At 36.5% G+C, this 23698-nt stretch overlaps 1 protein-coding gene across 1 annotated transcript in view; it reads right to left on the bottom strand.

Annotated features, from left to right (window-relative positions):
- The window catches only part of LOC120633818, a 46226-nt gene extending 23954 nt beyond the window's left edge, over positions 1 to 22272 (bottom strand). Inside the window, exon 1 of the mRNA XM_039904177.1 lies at positions 22222 to 22272. The gene's annotated coding sequence lies outside the window, so the exon portion shown is untranslated. The remainder of the gene's footprint in view (positions 1 to 22221) is intronic.
- Positions 22273 to 23698: the final 1426 nt, after the last annotated feature.

Raw genomic sequence — 23698 nt, 5'->3', positions numbered from 1 at the left:
CAATAATATTTTAAATCTTGAATCAAGTGGGGTAACATAGAAGCATTTAAAAAAAAATGATTACATACTGATAAAGTTTTAAACAGTAAACTAACTCTTGGTTATGTTTAAGTGAGCCCGACGCACGCGTTGATGTCTAATGTATGCAAGCCGTAGAGCCGTAGCGATGCGCTACGTGCTACGGCACCTGAGGCCCCATTTAATATAATAATATGTAAAGACGCACAGTGGTCTATTTCACGTTGATACTCACCAAGTAACAATGAAGCTTTAAAAATCTTCAAACGTACTTATAAAACTTCAGCTTAAGCTTATCTAGTCCACATATTACGAATGTTTATATTTCCTTGCATATATTAATGGAGAAAAAATAAAACTTACAGTTATTTGCGTTAAGCTCAACCTTGCTTGTTATTATTATAATGTACGCGCAGCAGGAAGAAATAGTTGCCTCCGTATTTTGCGCATATTTTCGTTACCTCACGAGCGACCCTGACCTACTCGGTGTGAACCTTTCATATGTCACACACACACACGCGCGCACTCGCTCACTCGTCATATTGTTCACGCAATCGAGAAAACCGGAGCAGACCTCCGAGTTAAGTAGATCGCACATCTGACATTACTCCCCGTACGTGCTGTTTTTTATCTAGCACTACTTTAGTATCCTGGTATGATAATGATGTATCTGCAATGGCTGCAAAGTGCAAATGTTTGGACTTACTGGTGTAGGTTCTTATCTCCCCGTTTGAACTCTTATCGTCAATTTGCTAAAGTATTACACCCCTAGTAAGTCATAATAATTATTAATTTATACATTGTTAGAGTAAAGGGTAGGTTTAGTTCTAAGTGAATTATATGTGTGATATTCATTTAGCTTGTTTAACTTCGTATTAGAGGGGTTAGTGGTTTAAGCGACCTATTAAAATATTTATTCAATTATATATTAGTTTAGTGTCCCAAATAGTAATAAAAATATCAGTAAGCAACGAACTTGATAAAAAAATGTGCGATTTACTCCGAGTAGATGTGCGATCGACTTAAGACTGTTTGCCTCACTGCGGAGCAACGACCTTACTTTCGAAACTATTTTGTTTCTTTTTGTTAAAAGTAAAATTAAAAGTAAAACAAGAATAAAAATGGCCCCATTCCGGTCTGATCGGTGATATTATAAAAACTTAATGAGCGCTGGCGAATATCATAAAAGCACAGCCGGATATGTATTCATTTCAAATTACTTTAAATAAATAATATAATTTTTTTAATTAAGTAATCGAATTGATTTATTACTTCATCAAAAGCCTATAACAGTCTACCAATAAAAGGATATAGATATAGATATTTATATTATCTACCAAATGCATTCTTAACGGGAGGGTTTGTCCATAATCACCACGCTGGGCAGACGGGTTGGCGTTGGCAGTAGATGGTAGTAGAAACATAAAGGACGCGGCTACCCATCATCAGTTCCGTTAGTCGCCTCGTACGATACCCGCGGACAAAGCATTAATATAACGGGAAGAAGAAGGATGGTGGCAAACGTATTCTGATTTGCCGTCACCACGCGGCCAACTTAAATAATAATTAGTTGCCTAACCAATTCAATTAAAACTAAACAATATAATTTACAATTTAAAAAATAGTGGTTTACTTTCCCATGGAACATATTAATAAGGACAGCACTACTTTCAGAATCACATAGATTTGTATGGACCCAATTGGGCACCAGTATTGTTTCTCTAAATTCTGTACTTTTCCGTGATAAAATATAACGTATACTTTTTATTCATAAAATTTTTCCTAAGATAATTAAAAAATAAAAATAAGTTAAGGCTGTCTAGTGTCACAAACATATAAGCAGGGCAAACAGTTAGATGGACACAATTAAAAATTGCACGTCACTTTTGTGGAAGGACGTGTTCTTCGGGTCGGACTGGCCTGGCCTGGGAGCATCGTGTACCCTCGCTATGGTGAAGCGAGAAAAACTGTTTTTTTGTTTTGTATATATTTTAGATTGCTATGTAGTAAATATTTTATATGGACCTTTTTGCCTGATGCAAATAAATAAATAAAAAGAAATTATGTAAGTTGTTTGTATCTCATTCTCTTTTTATGTCCAATTAGTCTAACGATTATAGAGAAAGATCTAAAGTTATAATGTCAGAGTGCAATCCAATCGTACACCATTACTGAGGCTGCTCGTAGTAAATGTGTACGATGTGAATGAAATCAAAAGTGTAGTGTCGGAATGCGGCGCGCACTCCGCCGCCTGCGGGACGCGCGGCGCCTGAACAGCTGCTCGCTGTTACTCAACACCCCTTTCCCTCTCGCGCCGCCACTCTAGATACAGTTAGCATGTCTCGCGGAAGATTGCTTTACTTACATACACTATTATCGTTACTTAAGAGCTGTCTTCTATTAGAGAAGGTGTATTCCTAGCATCCCATACGGCAACAGATTATGACGATCATCCTTTTATTATTTCATAATCGTTATAATCTGTTGTCCATCGGTAGGTTGGAATATATTATTAACTAATTAACTATATGCAGATACTCGAATGCGTGTATAACACATATTGTATCGCGTGCCATGCATATCAAATATTTTCTTTTAAAATCTTTGATGAGAATCGCAAAGTCGCGATAAAGCCGTCAAATCTTATAGCTCTTTTTATTCACTATTTTTGTACTTTATGCAACACCGAAACTATGGTTTTGTAATGATTCCAAAAATGGATAAGAATTGGATACAGTAGATAGTCTCTAAACTACCTTAAACACTATGGCTCAAAACTATAACGAACTAATCTACGACGGATCTATTCAACCGTTTAGGTTATATCCCTGTTCTTAAAAAGAGATTGAACATCGGAAAAAATTGCGCTTCCTACTTGGGCAGTCAGCTTATAAGTAGAACAATATATTGAATCAAACGGACTGGTAGATTGCTCTGTGCGTCAACGCGCGGTGCAAGGCGTCAATAAACTAGGCAATATGGAGCGCGAAACACAACACCTGTCAGCTGCAGCGCCGTGGTTAGTTAAACTTTTTCGCCCCCGATGTTCACGGCTATTACTGATTCATATTACAAATAACAACAATATTACGGTCGATTTTACACTGCATTGCTTTTGTAACAGAGTCAATGCCAGTGGATTTGTGTTAACATTATCAATGCGTCACTGACGAAGTGTCTGTCTATTTGTTGGCATTTTATTTTTAAATTAGAACACTTCGATTCGATATATTGGTATTTGAACAACAAAATATGCAATCTTTACTTTTCTCAAAGATAAGGTTCGTCTAACAACTTAATTAGTTACTCATTATTTAAAAACATTAATGGAACAGGCTTTCTTTATCAGGGTGAATGGGCATGTGATAGGCAGCTCGTACCTAAACAAAAGAAAATAAGTATAAAGTTGTTATGATTTCGTTCCGAATTTATGAGGAACTAAGAAAGTCAGAGTTCCTTACCCGGGATAGCAGATCTGTCTAAGTTGAACTTTTTTCCAAAATAAATCTTTTAATTTAAACAAAATCACTTTGTATATTTGACCTTACTTCTAGACACGATGTAAATTAATAATTAAAAACTTCTGCTATAAATAACGAGTAACTACGTGTTTGACGAACCTTGAAATACATTATGGTCTTACGTTTTGGCCAGAAATTAAATTATAATATATTTTAACGTATCTATATTATATGTTTATCTACACTATAAGTATTTTGGTGGTTTTCGAATTCTTGATATTTAAGTAAAACCGAGGTGAACAATTTTAACCGACTTCCAAAGACTAGCGGAGGTTATAAATTTCGATTAAGGTTATTCTTGTCTAAATAACCTCCATATGTCCGTTGAATCTATATACATTTTTTTTAATTAGTGAGTAGGAATGAATGTATGAATTGTATACCTAAGAAAAAAGTAGTTACGGAGATATAAATACATAGTAAGAGAGTACAATTTGGTTGCCTTATCGCTACATAGAGATTTCTTCCAGGCAACCAATGGCGTAAAAGGAAAAAAACATAGAAAAGAGGTGGTGCAATAAATAGGTTTTAAAAATTATACAAATATATTAAATAAAATATATTTATAAATATAACTACAATATATATATATAAATATATTACATATAAATACAAATAAGAGTACAATGAGTACCAATTACTCGAGATTAGTTAAGTAGTAAACAGTAGATGTACTTTCAAAAATTACATAACGTCAAAGTTGGTTTCCTTATTATTTTGAACTCTTTTTAATAAATGGTTGAAGCCGTTCAGATAAGCAAACTCGCATATGGTCGAATATAAAATGAGCTAGTTTATAATCTGGTCGTGGCCCACAGCTGCTTGGGCCGACGTTAGCATTGATGGAGCTGCAGCCCGTGGTTGTGTAAGCGATACTTTAGGTCGGTTCATTGGAATGAATTCGAGGCTAAGTCAATTAATGTGGGAAACGACTTTTGAGTTTAACAGTGTTTTTGACAATTTACTATTTAAATTGATTGCTGAGCACTGGCGCTTAGGTTTTAAATTCATAATCCTTAGCTTTACTAATGTATTAAATGCGAAATTGTGTTAGTTTGTTTGTCCTTGCTTTACGTCATAAGTTAGCAACCAATCAACTTGATTTTTTGCATAGAGTCAGTTGAAAGGACGGAGAGTAACGTAGACCCATTTTGCTCCAGGGAAACAAATGGTTCCCACGGGATTCGTTATAAACGCGGACCAAGAACGCGGGTACAATAACAGCTAGTAATATTATAAATCTGTGAAGCATCTGTTTGGTAAAACCACCTACCTACCTAGATCAGTTTGAGCGTATATACATCCTGTAGATTGACATAATGATTATTCTTATTCCAGAATAAAGCCTGGTAACGGTAGCGCGAGATTATAAAAAAGCCTTTGTTACCAATGAACTATTTTGATCTTTATGTCAAATGATGATAAAAGTTACTTAGTCTCAGTATCCAAATAAGATCTCTGAAAATAGTCTAGATCGTTGTTGTAACATTTGCGCCGCATGTGTGGCTTTGATATTAGGAAATACTGATAGTGTTATTGTAGCCTTGAGTTTACACTCTACATACACATTTTATGGAATGGAAAAGTTGGCGCGAAGGGTGATGTAAGAAATACACGAAATGTAATGTGAGAGCGAACGGCTTTTGAACTTTACTGCTGGCCTTTCGCACTTGCTCAACTGCGTGCTCGGTGCTGTGTGATGTGACGACCATTTATGGCCGATAAATAGCTGAAACCTTCTCAGCATAATAAATGAACACACTTTTATTGTATAGGAAATTCGCAAAAAAAATTATTAATAAAAATTTGTCGGCGTTATCGCTATGTTGCGATCTCATCCAGGCAATTTGGCAATTACAAGCGTAGAAGAAAATAACATAGATGCTTGGTAGTATAGTGTATAATAATAAATAAAATATTTGTTTATAATATGCATTCAATCGTAAAATCCGTAAGAATAGTGGGCTGTTGAGGTCGGATGGGAATTACAATATTAACCCGAAGCGAGGCCTTAAGAAATTCTTGTATTGTTCTGCGATTTTTATGTCCGCCTTATAAATTCTGAAGTAGAAAAGAAAAGTAATCATTGCAAAACTAAAATTCAATTTCATAGGATAATATATACAAATAAACATTAAGTTTCAACATTTTTGACGTAGTTAAAATAAAGTAGTAAAGTGATAAGGGTCAAAGTGTCAAAGGTCAAAGGTATCTGTTTGATTCTGGCAGGGTCTTATAAATCTAGCTTGTTTACATGAATGCAAATTATCTCTATTCTTGCTAATGCTATAAATGCAAAAGTGGTTTGTTTGTTTTTTATTCAGTAAGAGGGCAATATTTTTTATGATTTAGAAAGGGCTAGGCTACATTTTATTCAGGAAAAATGCACGATGCACGGAAAATATCTACAGGGAAATTCTGTTATTTATTTTTAATCCAAAAACAGTTAGATGGATTTTAATGAAAATTTGCTTTATATAATTTCTTAGTCTTGGTTTGATAAACAGGATACTTATTAGTCCGAAAAACTTTAATAATATTAAGGTGAATATAAATTTATTACTCTGAAATACTATTGACACTATAGAAATACAAAATTATTGAGTTGTTGGCGTGCATTTTGTCACGCTTGATGCGAGGCGTTCGTTGGCAGTGGGTCGCGCCAACGCCAACGTAGACCAGTCTGCAACCGGTCTGTTGAAACCGAGAGTGGACGACCGATTTGTATCACTGGGAAATATATTAATGATTTATGATGTGAACACCTTTCGCCATTTTATTATGATCATTTCGCTCAAACAGCTTTATGTTTTCAAGTACCGTCTGCATACATCAGTAGGTATTGTTAATCTAGCATGATTACGAGATGAGTGACTTGTTATGTTGATCTTCTCTTAATTGTTGATATTATGGCAATCATCCTGAGTGGCTGAGCCGATCCCCGCTTATCAAATGAATGTGCCGCGCATAGGGAGGCGCTATCGCCAGTCGCACACGCATGATAGGCTCATTAATGCATCGGTGTTTGTGTGTCAGCGCGCGCGTGTGCGTGCGGGAAAGCGCTGCTGACGCAATGCCGTGACGTAACGCGGCGCTCGCTATATAGTGCACAGCTGTAGACGATTCCCGATACATTTCCCTTCATCAACAGGTTATAACAGTCCACTGCTGGATTTAAGGTCTCTCCCAACGGGAGGGTTTGTCCATAATCACCAAGATGAGCAGACGTGTTACTGATCGCAGGACATGGTATTGCTAGCATAGAAGACGCTACTCTCTTTGTACTACACCCTCCGGATGAGGAAATGCTGTGTAGTGACAGCTAAATACAGTTGTTTGTCAAAAGGCTCGTCTTCATGTCATAATAAGGGTACGAATGTAGTTCTCGCCATCATCTTACACATTGTATACATATTTTTGTTTGCAGTATGTATATCTATGGGCCTATTTGAATATTTGATTTTGACTTTGAGTGGTTTTGGAACAAGTTGCATATTATGCTGAATATGAATAATGACGAAAATCATGATAATAAAACTGAAACTGTCAAAGTAAAAAAAAAAACCACGCCACGTTAATACTACAAACGGAACAATTTTTGATTAGTTTCATTTTCCTGTAAATATTAATCAAAAGCGACGTAAGTTCACGGTCAGTTTTGCCTTTTAGTTTACTACCTGAGTGTTGCATACCAAACACAATCAAACATTATAATATAAATAAATATCAAACTATAATTGTGCAAAAACCCAGCGTAAAAGGGTTTTCTTGCTTATTTGTTCCATGCCTTCATCCTCATTCAGACTACTGGTTAAAACTTTCAAGCAAACCTTCATCCTACCGGTACTTATGCCCACACTTGTTATATTTAGAAATAAAACAACTTATCTCTGTAAGTGATCTTTTCCAGTAACCTCTGGTAGCGGTTGTTAGAGGTTAATCAAGACGAAAAATAAAAAACCGAAATAGTGATTAGTTAGGTTTTAAAGAAAAAATATGCTTATGTAACCATATACAAGAGCGTTGATGGGCTGGACTTCGACTTAACTTCCGGGGCCGAATTCGAATTGCACCTCTAACTTTAAGTCATGTGCGCTTTAAGCAATTTAAATATAAATGGCTTCAACGGTGAAACAAAACATCGTGAGTAAACCTGCATGCCTGAGAGTTCTCAACGATGTTCTCAATGGCGTGTGAAATCAACCAATCGGGCTACGGCCTTAATCTCTTCTCATTGTGGGAGAGCCGTGCCCTGTATTGGGCGGGTTGATATGATGATAATGACTAACCTAATACATATCTATAACGAGGCATAATATAATGTATATTACCTACAGTTAGATACCTAACGATAGATATGTAAACCTTGTTTGTGTGTTTTTAATGTAATATTCTGTATTTCAAAATTTATGTAATGTATTGCATTAAGATTGCATATTGATTTAAGATATACGACGTACATCAGTCAAAGTAACAAAGTTGAAGCACGTGCTTCGTGATCGCTTAATTAACATATTAATTTAATATGATAATAAAAATGATTTTAACACGACATTATCGGACAAAAAGTTTGCAGGTAGTTTATTATTTGTTTGAGCAAGGTTGTGAGAGGCGACGCAAAAAACAAGACTTTGACTCTTAGCAGTTTAAACTGATCTACAAAATGATAAAAGACATATAAAGACGGGGCATTTATTTAATCGTTTGGCTTGTAATATATAAAATTGGCTTTTCAGTTTTACTCGCGTCAATTTTGCCTCACAGCGTGATGTTGTATAGCACATGAACTAAAAACGGACATCTATTAAGAATGAGACTTCTTCAAATATAATTAGTACCGGAGGATTGTGGCACAGAGTGGAGGATTCGAATTCAAAATGTATTTATTTCGACCTTAATACAGCGCTTTTGAAATCCTCAGTCTTTCTACATTAGGTGACCCTACCACCCAAATGTAGATGTAAAAGGCAGATTCTATCCAGATGAAGTAGACAGATATTCAGCATTTACTCTTTTCATACATAAACATTTTTCAATTTAACATCTTGGTTGAGATGAAGATATAGTCGACGGCTTGCTAGCAACCTTGTCGAAAATATATTTTCAATCAAAAATATAACCTTGCTATAATAAATATCTATTAATACATATACATAGAAAACACATTGTGATATGAAGCATATATATATTAGCGGTGCGGTTACCTCGATTATTTGAAATGTTTGACAGATTTTCTGGTACAATTTGTATACTTTAATTTTTTGCAATCTACTTAAGGATCAGACCAGACTCTTTCACCCTCACTTATACTTTACAAGGCTCTACTCGCTCACCTCTACCTGCTTGTAGGTCAGTAACATCAGACTTAATATTGGTGATATTATGAACTTATATATATATAGATATTTTACTTTCTTTTCGCAAGGCAACAGCTGATGTGTTACGTGCTATTTTTTGCGCTCACTGCGAAGTTTAATGTTTTCTGGCACGAATTAATTATGTACAAACAAATCGGGAAATTGTTTTTATATGAAATTATACACTTTATACTATTTTGAGTAGATTCTTTACTTATATTAAAAACAAAAAGGGTCTTAAGTTCGCCCGTTTGTAAATAATATGTAAGTGTGTCTATGATGAGAACTGTACATAAGATGTTTTTTTTTTTGTAATCCTCAAGGAGGTCCCACCTAATGAAGAAGAGCTGATGACCTAAAAGACAGCAGTCCATACTTTCAATTCAAAAAATAAATATTTGAGTTTTGAAAAGTTTTGAACTTTTGGCAACGTTATCGCTACATCGCGATGTTGCCAAAAGTTTATTCATTCATTTCATTCATGTATTAAAAAAAGAAGAATCAATTGTATTGCACCTTTTATTTACTATATTACCACTAAAAGTTAGCCCTCAGCTGGAATCTCTCCTAATTGAGCTGGCTAACCTGTTAGGGATATGTTATGTTCTAAACCACTACGTCGTTTGGCAGGACGTTTTTTTCGTCCGCAGTTATACCGGTTTTTACAAATCTCGGGGGAACCGGTTCCTTCCCTGGGATAATAGTAGACTATGTTACTCTCCGTCCTTTAAACTTATTCTATGCCACAATTCAAGTTGATTGGGCGTCAACAAACAAAGAAAGAATCACACTTAAAAAACAAATCTTCATTTAAAACAATATTCACTTTTATCTTCGTGCAAGTGAAATGAACGTACATTGTAGGATGGGTTATATGGATTGGTTTAAAAGCGCTGGTTTCATGTTTCCTGGTCCCGATGCTGCCAGTATGAAGTGCCGCGCCGTGTCCGCGCATTTATGCAACATTGCGCCGCAAGCGCGTTGCGTCACTCACAGCTGATCACAGGCGAAGATACAGCCTACATGTACAGCCTTAAAACACTCCTATTCCTTACGGCTAAAGATATAAGGCCTTATTTGCTTTCTTTGTAACGTCCAGTCTGATTATTGTAGTTAATAGAGTGGAGTTATAGCCTAGATAAACAGCCTAATGAAACGCTAGTATGAAAACTTTGTATCAGAAATGAGAGCGAATTTGCTTTGAATGCTAGTACATTATCTGATTATATTTATAGTGTATAACTTAATTGAGTGGTAGTGATTAAATAAGAGATCGGCACGAAGCTCGTGATATGAGCCGAGTACGTTGATACGATCAGATGTGCAGTTATATTTTTAGCAGAAATTAGGTCACACTAAGCTTCCGTCTTACAAAGCATGAATATTCTTACAGTATGCCAAACCACTAATGGATGCATAACACTTTGGATCGAAGCAATAGCCATGTAGCACCCGCCGAGGTAGGCTAAATTGTTATAAATGCAAAAGTGTATTTGCTTGTTTGTCTTTACGCCCTAACTAAACAATCAATCAACTTTTTGGTATAGAGATTAAATGGACGGAGAGTAATATTATCTTAAAATACTGAACTAAGCTGTCATTCATACATTCATATTTTAAATACTACAGGATTTAATGGTGCGTCTTTCTATCACGCAGCAACGCATTCGTGTCGTAGAGATAATATAAGATTTAATCCTGAGAAAACGAATCCACGCTGGCAAACACGAATTCTAACTTAATTACTATGCAAAAGTTCGGCAATCCTTCACGCCCTAACTACGCAAACAATCAATAATGTTTGGCATATAATGGCTAGTTATGATAAATTAATAAATAACTGGTCATTACAAGCGATTTGTCAATGCCATATGGGTGTCGATATCATAGAAAAAGGTATTATATATTTAGAAGTTAACAGCAAATAAATAAAAATGATATTAAAAATATCTGTCTGAAAGGAACACGAATATTTATGTCAAACTACTATTCCAATTTTATAAATATTAGAATTTTTGGCTTCAAACTAAAATTGAAATATTTTTACAACGTTTGGGAAATGTGACCATTACAGTATACAAGTTCATGGTTACTTTTTTGTGTTGTGTATGTAATAGTATTTTTTTTAAAACATTTAACAAAGTGTGTAAAGATGTGACTGACATATGTTACACACAAAAAGTAGAACACAGAAAATGTGTTGTGCATTTAAATGGTAATTATAGTTAAATGGAATGGTAATATTGTCCATTAAATTACACAACTGAAAGAAAAAATTCAAAATATTAATATCTATAGTAGCGATCTGAACGAGCCTGCTTACGAGCCGGTCGGGTTTCGCAATCTTAATTATGCATTAACAGTGTCCTTCGCTTTTATAATAATATGAACTGAGAAAAACCGGCAAGTGCGAGTCGGACTCGCGCACATCGGTTTCCGTACCTCTATCTATAAAAACGGCAAAAAAACCCTGTCTGTCGTATGGAAGCCCCCTTAAATATTTATTTTATTATGACTTGTTTGGCAAAAGAAATCCTCGATCTGACACATTACCGGCCCACTAAAAGGCACAAGTGGGAAGCTTCCCACAATGAGAAGGAGTTAAGGCCGTAGTTCACCACGCTGGCCTATTGGTAGCAAAAGAAATACATCATCAAAATTAGGACTCTAGATCTATCCATTGGAAATTAATGTGTTACCTACTAGGTCGGAATTAGTTACTGCGGCGGTTGTTCTGTTATATTTTGACATTGACTCTCAACCCATTGTATTTCTCATTATATTTTAATAATAAGTTTAATTAGTTGCCCGCGGGCCGAGGCCGCGCGGCGTCCCACGATGTGTGTGCGCATCCTTTGCATTGTTCGCAAGTTCAAGTTCGAGCAGAACCAGTTCCGTCAACAATGATATTTTGACACGTTCATTCATAGAACAGGCTGCACGTGCGTTCCGATGTTCCGGCAATTAAATCATTACGAGCCAATAGAACAAGGTAGTTTCCTTTTTTTAAAACCCCGACGCAAAAACGAGTGCGTGTGTTTGTCTGTGATATCGCAGCTCCCGAGTGGATGAACAGATTTTCATTTTGCTTCTTTTGTTTGAAACGGGAATAAGTTTTGACTATGCTATGCTATGTTTGATGAAAATCAGTCTAAGATGTCTGCCGCGACAAAATGGCACAACTCCCTCATTATGGTTATCAAATGACTAGTAAGAATACACTATGACAAATTTCAATCCAAGAAGACCGTCACAACGGATAGCGCATTGAATTTTTTTGGAACAACTGCCACAATATTTATTTTTTATTAGTCTAACTTGATAGCTATGTTAATACCATTTTTGTGGTTTTTTTTATTAAATTTATAATTATTATCCACAAGTTAGCACAAGTCAATTCCCAAATTGCGTCTGCCGGAGATCAAACATGGGACCTCGCGGCAGCTTACCAGTAACCAGAAATTAGTATTTATTGGTCAATATGAATAAGTATAATATATAAGACAGTCGCCATAAAGACATCATGAGCCTGTTTATCCGATAGCTGGGTTCAGGTTTATTCTCAAATGGGAGTGAAGGATGTAGAGCTGAGACCTAAATAGTGTGAGACGAAGGCGAAGGCTGAATACGCAATTTGGTCTCACATCCAGTCAACATTGCTTAGACTAAATATATGAAGGTTATTGACGTACTTATTTGTTGTAAACAATGGTATCATACTCTGTCCTGGGCAGCTTTGGCTACGATGCTACCATACCATACAAGCCTTGTCATAGCAGTCAAGGCGATTTAAATTGGTGGATGGTATATCTAGAGATTTTAAATGAATCGAAAGGTGCTCAACTCGAGCCGAACGCATGTTAGTGGATGTTGGGCTTTATATTCGGTAAGCTTGGATAAGATAGGTAAATAGGGGCATCCCTAATACAATTGCTGAAGACCTGCTACTAGCTTCAGAAATCGAGGACGGGGAAGGAATCATAGTTAAGCAAAGTAAAGGTAGAATTTTAAAGGAAATGCCTCGGAATATTTTACTGATATGATATAGGTATTTCTAAACATAACTTTCTAATCTCTCGTAAAACTGAATTTTAAATCGATATTAAGTACGGTCACATCTGGAAAAATTTAAAGGGGTTGGGCATCGAAGATCGGTCTTTGGTGGTCGAATTTGGTTTAATCCCGTTATCAAGCATTTTTAAGTGGCTCATTAAGCCGTCGCACCGGTCCAGTCACTACGACTAACATCCGGCAGTACTCGTTAACGTAGTTAGGTGAGGGCTCGTTGCTTCACGCGGCTGGCTGTGAGGTCGGAGGTCAACCCCACAGCCGTCAGGACACGCAGACTGCACTTACCGCATAATATGAAGTATATATAATGGGTGTCATATATTTACCCCGCTATTTACGTTTACATTATGTGACCAATTATTAGTATAAAGATACAGATTTAAATGTAAAAAAATTTACCCGTAAAATCCTCTATTATGTACTGGGGTCATTTGATGTCAAATCAAGGAAATTATTTTGTGTATAAAAAATACTGTGAGTATTAATTTTTAAAACAGTAGAACGTACAATTACACACTCAACGTACGTACAACGTAAAACAGTGTGTAATTTAGTGTCTGTTATCACAGTTCTGTTGCTTAAAAAAAAACTCTGATCTGTTTCTTAAAGTCACAGTAAATTATTCTACATAAAAGTATAATAGACCACGAAATTACAAAAGACAGGTTCTGAAATTTATGATGAAATTTGAACAAATGAACACGTCATTGTTTTGCTAAAAAAATAAAAAAGAGCGGATATTGGATTCAGTTGTCTTCTTGGGTTGACTCCAGCTCGGTTGGCTCCAACTACTCGTTAACGTTAAACGAGCACGCGCTAGGTGTAATTAGTTCCAACGATTACAAAACTAAAGTGAATAGGTATTTCGGTTGGCATGTCCTCGTTTCGAGCCTTTATGTAAACAGCTCTTTATAGTTTAAGTTGTGACCACGTTTTAGGGGATTGTGATAGTACTTAGAATTAGGTTTGTTCAGTCTCATCGAGCTTATGCTGAGGCAATAACCAAAATCTGCATAATCTGTATAATATGTCTGTACACTTTTAGATTAGATATCTATGTATAATCTATTGATATCAATTTGATTAAATAATAGAAATAAGTATAATAAGATAGCTGCTCTGTACCCACTGGGAGGCTGGCAGTGAGGTTGATCATAATTGTAAGAAGTAACGAAATGTAACATTTATATAAGGTTTATTTCGAGTTTGTTATTTATGATTGTATGCTGTTATTTATATATATTTTGCTCACAATTTGAAGCTAAACGTAGTAAAATAATTAACAAGATACAGTAGGTGCAGTTAGTCCTCGACAAATAATCTATATGGAATACTATATGTCGAAAGGTTACAACTGCTAAGATAACAATTAATTCTTACAGCGCTGAACACTGGCTTCTTAGTCTATAACATTGAATATACAGCCTGCGGAGGGGAGGGTCAAGAGCGCGTCCTTGCTTGCGAAACTCCGGACTAGGGTCATACTGTCATTGCCTCGAAATATTCATATTGAGATGACTGTTTTGAATACAGTACCTAATGCATAATGTAAAGAGTTGTCTTCAGGTTCATCCTTACTGATATTACAAATGCGTAAGTGTGTTTATTTGTTAGTTCGACCTTCCTTCGCACCCGAAATTAGCAACCAATCAACTTGATTTTACATATAGTTAGTTGAAAGGACTATGAGTAACAAAGGCTACTTGTTTTCGCCGGAAAACAAACGATACCCACGGAATTTATAAAAAACCTTCATAAACACGAAAGAAGAACGAACTGTTCTTCAATATATCGTATTCTTAACTAAGAATACTAAGAGGAGGTTGTCCAATAAAATAAATGGTACGAGTGTTTTCGTTTTCATACACGTTGTTGTTCGATAAGTTAGAAGATTTGAATGAAAAATCGATTTATACACGTGTTGTCGTGCAGCCCATAATTGTTAATTTTTCAGTAAATGGTTTATCGAGTGTTAGCATTTTCTAATTTATCTTTGTGTTGCTTCTAGGCTAGATAGTTAGTAAACAAAAGTTATATTCAAAGTTTTTTTCTTGCAAATGAGTTGCTGTTAACGATAGTACCCTTAATTGGAGAACTATTAGCTTAATAGACCCGTAACTGTGAAATTAAGAATAATATTAGTATTTCGCAATGAACGTTCTCAGCATTTCCGTGCTGTGAATACAACATATAATTTAACTTACTAAATAACAATTACAACTAACCAGTATTCACTTAACCAGTTAGTATTTTTCCATCGTAACCTCATAGCAGTGAACGGTTATTTAAATTTTGTAACTTTAGCTTGAAACTGAGTTAGGTAACGTCATGCAAAATACGAGTATCACGTCAGTACGTGAGGCAGATATACCGATGGAGCAGGAAAATGAGACTTGCTCCCAATTCATTCTGATATTAGGTGTAGGTTTAAAGACTTTCTTAGGCAAAGAATATACTGTTTTTTATTGTTTTGATTGGTGACTTGAACCTAGAAAGACAAATTAATTAGCTAAAATCTATTTTGATAGTTTTTTATACAGTTTCACTCCGTCAATCTGAATATTTTTTGCACCAAGTTTAGTTCTTGTAATTTGTGTGTTCGTGTAAAATATGAATATGATCTGGTTTTTACTGTGATTTGAGCGTTTATAGATTGAGAGATTTTTCATTATTAATATTAATAAATAATAATGCAGCTTATTGGTTTGCACCGTTTAGGTGGTATTTTCCGTTACATAACATAAATTAGCACAAAGAGAGCTTGTATCCTGGAAATGGAGATATGATAACGATTCGTATGGCATTCACAAAAATATGTTGAATCAGATATTGTATTTGTTTGAAGTTTGAATCTTTGATATGTACATTACAACTAAAATGATTTTTTATAAAAATAAAGTGTTTATCCCCGTTTTCGTAAATTACGTGGAATTTGCTTTAAAGTAGGATAATTATATATAAATTATATATAATAGCCATTGTTACTCAAAATAACATACTAACTCATATTGTTATATGAGTTAGTATGTTAACTTAGAGTTAGACAGATATACCAACTGTATCTAATTATGTAGTCGTATGTCGTGAATAATCCAGTAAAGAAATGACGCAGTTACAATTGTTATAAGTCCAATATTTAGCTGCACTCGTCCTTTTCTACATAACATAATATATAACTACAGCAGCGTTTGTTGATGTTTAATAAACACTCCACACTTTACGCTCAGTTGCTTGCTCGTTCTTGTGTTTAAACTTGTTTTTTTAAACATAAAATACTAAACAATACTTCGGCAATAACTTCAAGTACTCTCTGACGCCAAAAAGGTTGGTTTATTAGTTTTTCTGTGCTTCTGTTATAGAAGCGCTTAAACAGAACAATTTGAACGTGGTTTTTTAACTACCTAGGTATCACTTATGGGTTATAGTGAGATATTAAAATTATTTCGCAAAACAGTTTTTTTTTTATTACGCGTAACTACACAAGGAAATACACAACACTTTTTAATGCTTATTTTATTATCTGTATACTTTGAAAATATCTTAGTCACATTGCAACGAAGTTGTGGGTGATTTATATGCAAGTCTCGAAGCCGGATTTCGTATCACGCCGTCGTCAGTTTGGCCAGGGCGCGTTTAGTTTTAAGTTTACGAATGCAGTTATCACCTCCCAATAACTGTAACGTTTTTATGGCGCGCATGTATAAAATCACATTTACATGTTATATGAATACTATTTTCAGATATGTACGAAATAATATTGCATATAATGTTGTTGTGGCGATGTCATCCTTATAAACTTACTATTAGTGTACCTACACACTAAAACTGTAATGTTGCCAAATTAATTTACCTATTCGGAATTGAATAAAACATTAAGCTGCTTTGTATTCGTAGCAAATGATTTTCCTGTCATCGCCGGCCACATTTATAAGAACTGCTTGTATCAGCGCTAAAAATGCAAATTGGAACAGCTGCGTTATCGATTAACAGCAATAAAAATGGTGATCGATGATGGTCCCATCAGACCCGTAGAACCAAAATATGATGGCCAATTGAGTAAGCATTGCTGGGAGTTCGCTATCATTTTTATGATAGTTGTTTATTAAAGATAATTTGTATGAAGTTTACAATTCTAATTATAAGGTTTAATAATTTTCTTTGAAATCTTATTTACATGGATGTAGTTTGAGTTTTAACAACTATACTAAACACAAAGATGATCAGCTGGTGACAGTCGCGGAGTTTCGTCCTATCGCGAACGAATTTGTTTTAGTTGATTGTCATGGAATTTAGGTAAAGGAGACGATTTTTGGTTAAAACTTTCAAATAAAATAGATCATAAAGTTAGATTTTGAGTATCATCGCCAAATAACATACAAAAATATTTCCACTTTTTGTGAAATCGCCGTAAATAATTACCTATTATTAGTTGCCTATGCATGGTATCCTAGCCAACTAACCGAACTAAGCGATACCGATAGATATAGGTTATATTCCGCAGTCGGTCATCGGCGGATATTTTTTATCCCGGGAAGACAAACGGTTCCGGTGAATTAAGAACAAGAATTCTGGGATGATAACATTGTTGCTTTTGAACGTGCTTATTTTAAGTGCTTTAATAGAATACTAATTGATCTATAGTCTATGGACATTTAGGCTATTATGTTTTATAAGTACGCTTTGTAAACTTTAAACGCGGGCAAAACTTTGCGGTAAAGTTACTCTAAGAACAAGAATTAAAAGGAGTAGTAGTTTAATACCTCATCATCTACAGAAGTTACAAATAATAAGATCTTTGCTCCGGCAACGGCTCTGATAGTAAAGTAAACCGCACCGATATGGATAACGGCCACTGAGCAGGAAAGATACAGCAAGACGGTTTTGAGCACACAGAGAAAGATGGCGCTCAGAACGTGCTGTGGATATAAAACGACATCCTCTGTACCCTGATACTTGCGCTCTTCACCTCAGCTCAAGCTCTTTGAAGAAGGATGCACATACGGATTGCCGAAAAAAAACTGGAATTATGACTGACAGATTACTAGCATAAAGTAGTGAATGTATAGGAACTAAGGCATAAGATTCCGGACTTCAAACGATATGGGATGTTTTTTATAACAACTTACGACAAGCTCGCAGAAAAAAAACAATTGAAAAAGCATACATTATGCAATATATACGGCTTAATTAGTCACGAGTCGGGAGAAAACGTAATCAAATGATGAAATAAGAGATTAAGCTGAAGGGCTTATCATAATGCTGGGAAACATGCGGGGTCATACAAAAGTTACTGGAAATGGAATAGCAAGGAACGGGATGAAAGAGAGAGGAGGTTAAAATGGATAGTTGCATAGGTGCTCGGCCAGAAGCCAGGATATTTAATGCTTTCCGGCTCCATTATTACAAATTAAATTTGATTTCAAAAATTAAATTCAGCACTGAATTTCACTGAAGAGCGTTTGTTAGTTTTTCTATCTCTTTCTGAATTGAATTCTTTCGCACGTCGATAGTTTTGCGGGAGATATCTTCTACTCATACTAAACCAAAAGGAATTTCGTTTTCGTTAGCTAGCACGTTCAAGTGGATTTCTAAGAATGTCAAACAAAGCAATTGAATTCTATTTTTTGTGTGTAGACTTAAACATAGCCCTATGTCAATTTCCGGCGTTCAAAGATAGCTCTGAAGGACATTTTTTGTTTATCACAGTAAGGTTAGCGACATAAACCTTTTTTTGTCTATATGAACTAAACTTGTAGGCTTGCAGAGTACCTACGCGACAGGTCGCACCGGCCGTGGGAGCGCCGGCTGAGCCAGGCAACATTAGCTCAAACTATCGAACAACAAGTTCACGTTGCCACATCGACTGCCGATATGTGTGATATAGTTCCATTCCGCGCGTTGCAACACGCATTCTTGCCGACCTACCTGCCTGCAGTTTGCGTAAGCCGTTTGTTTCTTTAATCGCAGTCTAATTGAATATCAAACTCGCATAGAAAGGTGCTTACATAACTCGGAAATTAATCTGTATTTGAAGAGACGCTAGATCGCAGTTGACTAACGCTCACTTGCCGACTGTGTCTCTATGTTTACTTTGTTTTGTTTTGTTTTGACATCCTCGGTAAAGTGTTGTATATACTTTTTAATTTTCCTCAACGTGACGTCACGCTGTTATTACCGAGCTGTTCGCGCGCTGTCACTACATTATATTACATAGTAACTACTGCAGTTAAGTCACTTAAACAGATCCATATACTTTAAAATTTTAAAACTCCTATAAAAAAGGTCTACTTTAAACGAATTTTCAATTTGACGTAGTTGTAGAAAACCTGCCGCGTTGGTCTTTTTTTATGTTCGGCTAATATTAAAAATCATTGAACGAATTCCAACAAATTGATAATTTAAAGTGTCTTCCGGAATAAGATATAAAATACAGATAAAACATAGTTAAGGCCATATACACGAGTCAAAGAGGTAGCTATTATAGGCTTTGGTAGTAGATATTTTTTTTATAGTAATAACTAGCAGTTGTCCGCGGTCTGCCTTCATTAGTGTTTATTTAATGGGATAAAAGCATAAGTTACCCTCCGTCTTTTCAACTAACTCTATGTCAAAAATCGAGTCGATTGGTCGCTTAGTTAGGTCGTGAAGAATGGACAAAAAAAAAAAGACATACTTTCACGTTTTCAATATTAGTACCTAAAGATTGACGGACCAGGCAGATGGCCAACCTGTAAGTGGAAAATCTTCGCCTGTATCCAGTCCAACGCTTTGCAGGGAATGTAAGGAACGCGTCCTACAGAGTGGCGCAATGTGTCCATCGACCCCATGCCCAGCCATGCCCTTCAGGTCAGCACATAGCAATCCTGCTTAGCGGCAGAAAAAAGCAAGGCCCGGCACGAGCTCCGTCACATAAGCTCTATTACTACTGGATTGTATGTTATTGGAGTGGTCGGACACGTTGTTTTGTTTTGGGAACGCGCTGCGCATCGCGATGTGTCTGCGGTCAGTCGGTCAGGCGGGCGCGAGGGGCGCGTGGAGGGGGGTTAGGTAACCGCGGTAACGCGCGTCATGTCCGATGGAAGCGGAGACAGTGGAAAGTAAAGCTAGCGAATGTGTGTCGACACGTCACCGGCGAGGGGAGGCGCACAGACGCAAAGGCGCACGGCGTGTTTGTAACACGCAAGGAACTTTGACCCTGTGTCGGGTGTAGGCGCAGAATTTAAAGCCTATTTTATCCTTAATTTTTTTTATCTAACTACAAATCAACCCTCGATTGCAATCTCACCCGCTGGTAAGTTACGATGCAATGCAAGATCGCAACGGGCTGACTTTTTAGGGATAGTAGCTATAAACCCCCATATATCGGTCTCTACCCGACATCGTAGCGGAACGCTTAGCGGTACGTCTTTGTTGGCAGACAAAAAGTAGACGTAGTAGATGTTTGCTGGAGAGGTGCTAACAAGCCTACTACACAAAATGTTCCAGTATCCGATCGAATATTAAATATTTTGAAGGATCTATGTGGTGTATGGAAACAAAATATTCGTTATACAATAGAGATTTCGAGGGTTGTGGTTGGGATAAGAGCTTTGCTTTTAAGAGCTTTGTTTTCTCTTATCATAGGCTTCGAAAAGCGCCTGCTTGCTTCTATGCAATATTTGTAACAAACTTTTGGAACGTGAAAAATTAAATCTTTCATTTTGTTCCTATGAAAGAGACACAAAATACTTTATAATCTGGAAAACATGGAACTTTCTTACGATCTTTCAACCTCATCTCATCATAATAAATTCATATTCCATGTAACTCCCTGTGTAATCTTTTACGCGCAAAAATATAATAAAACTTGTGAAACCAGTGTAAATATAACATAAATTTTAGCACCTGCTGAACCTTCAAAACCAATGAGAAAAACGCTTAACATATATTTACTATAGATTGTAGAGAATTTTTTAATTTCTTAAATCAAATATGTGTCATAAAACATGAAATTAACTCACATAATATGTCAATTTATATCTAGAATATCAGGGAGTTCTAATATTAGAAGCTTTGGAATCAGGTTGGTCAAATCTAGGTTAGGTTAGTAATCTCATTCAAAATTCGAAGTTTATAACATATCAACGTGAAAATCTTAGACGAGTAAATAATTGGCATAGAGTGCGACAAAAAGCGACATTTTGGCGACTGTAATACTTTCTGAGATGCTGACACTATACCACATAATAACGACCGATAGAAGAAATTGTCACGAAAAAAAAGATTTCAATCTACATCAATGCACGAAATACATTTTATGATGTTAAAGTTTGTGAAATTTTATGAAATTAACTTCATTAATTGCAGTTCCAAGGCTGTTATAGATTTTAATGCCCCATTTGATCCCGGGTGACTCGTCGCGACCAGCCTCCGCTGCGGATTGCGACAGCGCAGCTTTCAGGCCAAGCCGATCGAATGTTCCGCTGGCAGTAGTTTCATATCGCGCGGCCTTGACCGCCCGCTGTCCTAATCATTACAATTGGTCGCGCCCGCGACGCGCGACTCGGCGCGATCATTATTGAACCTATTGTTTGTCATCGGTGTAATTGATAACTTTGTCTTGACATGTTAGGTACATGCTAAGTTAAAACTTTAGTAATATTATATAACTTATAAAAGCACATTCTCAAAAATATTTAAAGCGCGGTAGATGAAAAAATAAATCAAGTTCGGTAGATGATAGGGTTGAGGGCGTGACCTTTAAATCCAGGTCACGAGACCTTGACCTTCAACCCTCGATGAAAAACAGACCTGAAATATTAACATTTTGTGATCGGTGACCGCAAAGTGGAAAGTTTAGGAAAAACACGAATCACTTACATTTATAGCGATAGCACAAAAAAATAAAAACCCGATTTAGAATCGCAGGGAGTAAGCGGATAAATTATAGTCGATAAAAACTAGATTAGCGGAAACCTGCCGTTTGGCGCTATTTTTGACATCGGCAAAAAGTCGTATCGGCGTGTAACTGGGCGTCACGCTTGCGTGAAAGGGCTCACGCGACCTTCAATTCGGTTTCCTCGGAAACACTTCACCGGCACCGATCGCAAATTGGTTCATAATCACAAAGTAAAATTCACAAAAATGTAGATCGCTGGCGTAAGTTCCGCCGAGGCTCTGCCCGCCAACAATCCGGCAAATTAAACTATCGAAATAGATGGCGAAACGAAGTGGAGCAACCAGAGCGTCGGCGTTATGCAAGCGCGCGTACGTACCCGGCTGCGGCGGCGAGGCGCTGGACGCGTGCGAGCGAGGCGGGCGCGGATCGCGGAGTGAGCCACGCTGCGCGCGCGCCGCCCTGCCGGCCTCGCCCCGCGCCCTGCGCACGCGCCGGGGCGGCCGCGCGGTCGCCCAGGGGAAAGCCTTCATGAGGCTCTGTCGGTGTAGCTCCCTACAGAACTTTAACAAAGTAGCGCAAATAAATCTATCGGAACAAGCGCTATCACTTCAGTTTTCTAGCTACCTTTTAGTCGCTTTGCGTATGCATAACATATTATGCATACGCAAAACGACTATAAATTTGAGAAAAACGTATAACCCAGCAAGCAAACCATGCCATGTCAAGCCATGATTAGACAGGCTATCCTCTTTTAATATTCCTTTTGTACACATTCTAGGTTACTTATACCTACGCTTAATTCATCTAAGAGTAAGCATTCGGTAACTTTTACGTAACTTTGCGGTCATTGTACAAATCGATACAACTTTTACACTGAATGGAAACAGTGCATTATACTTAATGTTTAACAAAATTATTGTCATAGCTGACAACCTAAATAACTTTTCAAGCGCGCAGCTTTGTGTGACAAAAAATTGAAAAAAATGGAGTCAAGTTATAATAAAACGGTCTACAGATTTATTAGTTGCGAGTATTTCTTGTTGATAATTACTAAGACTTTGACTCCGAAAAAAGAGTCCTTCCTAGGATTCCCTGTTAAAATAAATATCTGGATTGATTTAAACGGTCCCCCCCAGAGGCCTACGCAAGCCTCGACCAGGTTTCGTGGGCTCTCAGTATTTTTAATAGTACGCCATATTCACATTTATTTGTTCTGGCCTGATTGAGTCAAATATATCCTTGCAAACTCTTGCATTTATATTTATTTACATTGATTTAGATTTTAAATAATATGGTGTGTCAGTTCGTGTTCGAGTCCGAATAATTTTTTGAATACTACTGCAGGTTTTAAGGTGAATAAAATCACAATTTTCACGCCTAAACTCGATGTTAGTTTTGTGAATATGTAACAGTAGACAGTACAATTACCTGACGTGTCCTTACTATTTTACTAATATTGTAAATGCGACAGTGTGTTCGTTTTTGTGTTTCTTGGTCCTTTCTTCACGCCCTGACTATGTTTAGTTACAATCATCTTAATCTTTGGCATAGAGTTAGTCGAAAGGACGGAGAGTAACATAGGCTAGTACTTTTTATCTCAGAAAAACCAACGGTTCCCACAGAATTTGTAAATGACCGTAACAAACGCTGAAGAAGAAAGCGGGTTACTGGAATTAAACTTTAAAGTGGGCATAGACTGAAAGCGTGTGTGTCACTAACCGGTTCTTCCAGGATGTGATGCCTTAAGCATCTGCCGATTATTTCCCCTTCACGTATGAAGCATTAAATTTAAGCATATTGCGCTATTGAAAATGCGTAATATTGAAATAATTATGTCCAAGATAGAATATCTT

This window comes from Pararge aegeria, chromosome 22 (genome assembly GCF_905163445.1).
Source record: "Pararge aegeria chromosome 22, ilParAegt1.1, whole genome shotgun sequence".
NCBI lineage: Eukaryota > Metazoa > Arthropoda > Insecta > Lepidoptera > Nymphalidae > Pararge > Pararge aegeria.
Note: the sequence above shows the minus strand (reverse complement) of the source record. Positions and strands in the feature narration are given on the sequence as shown.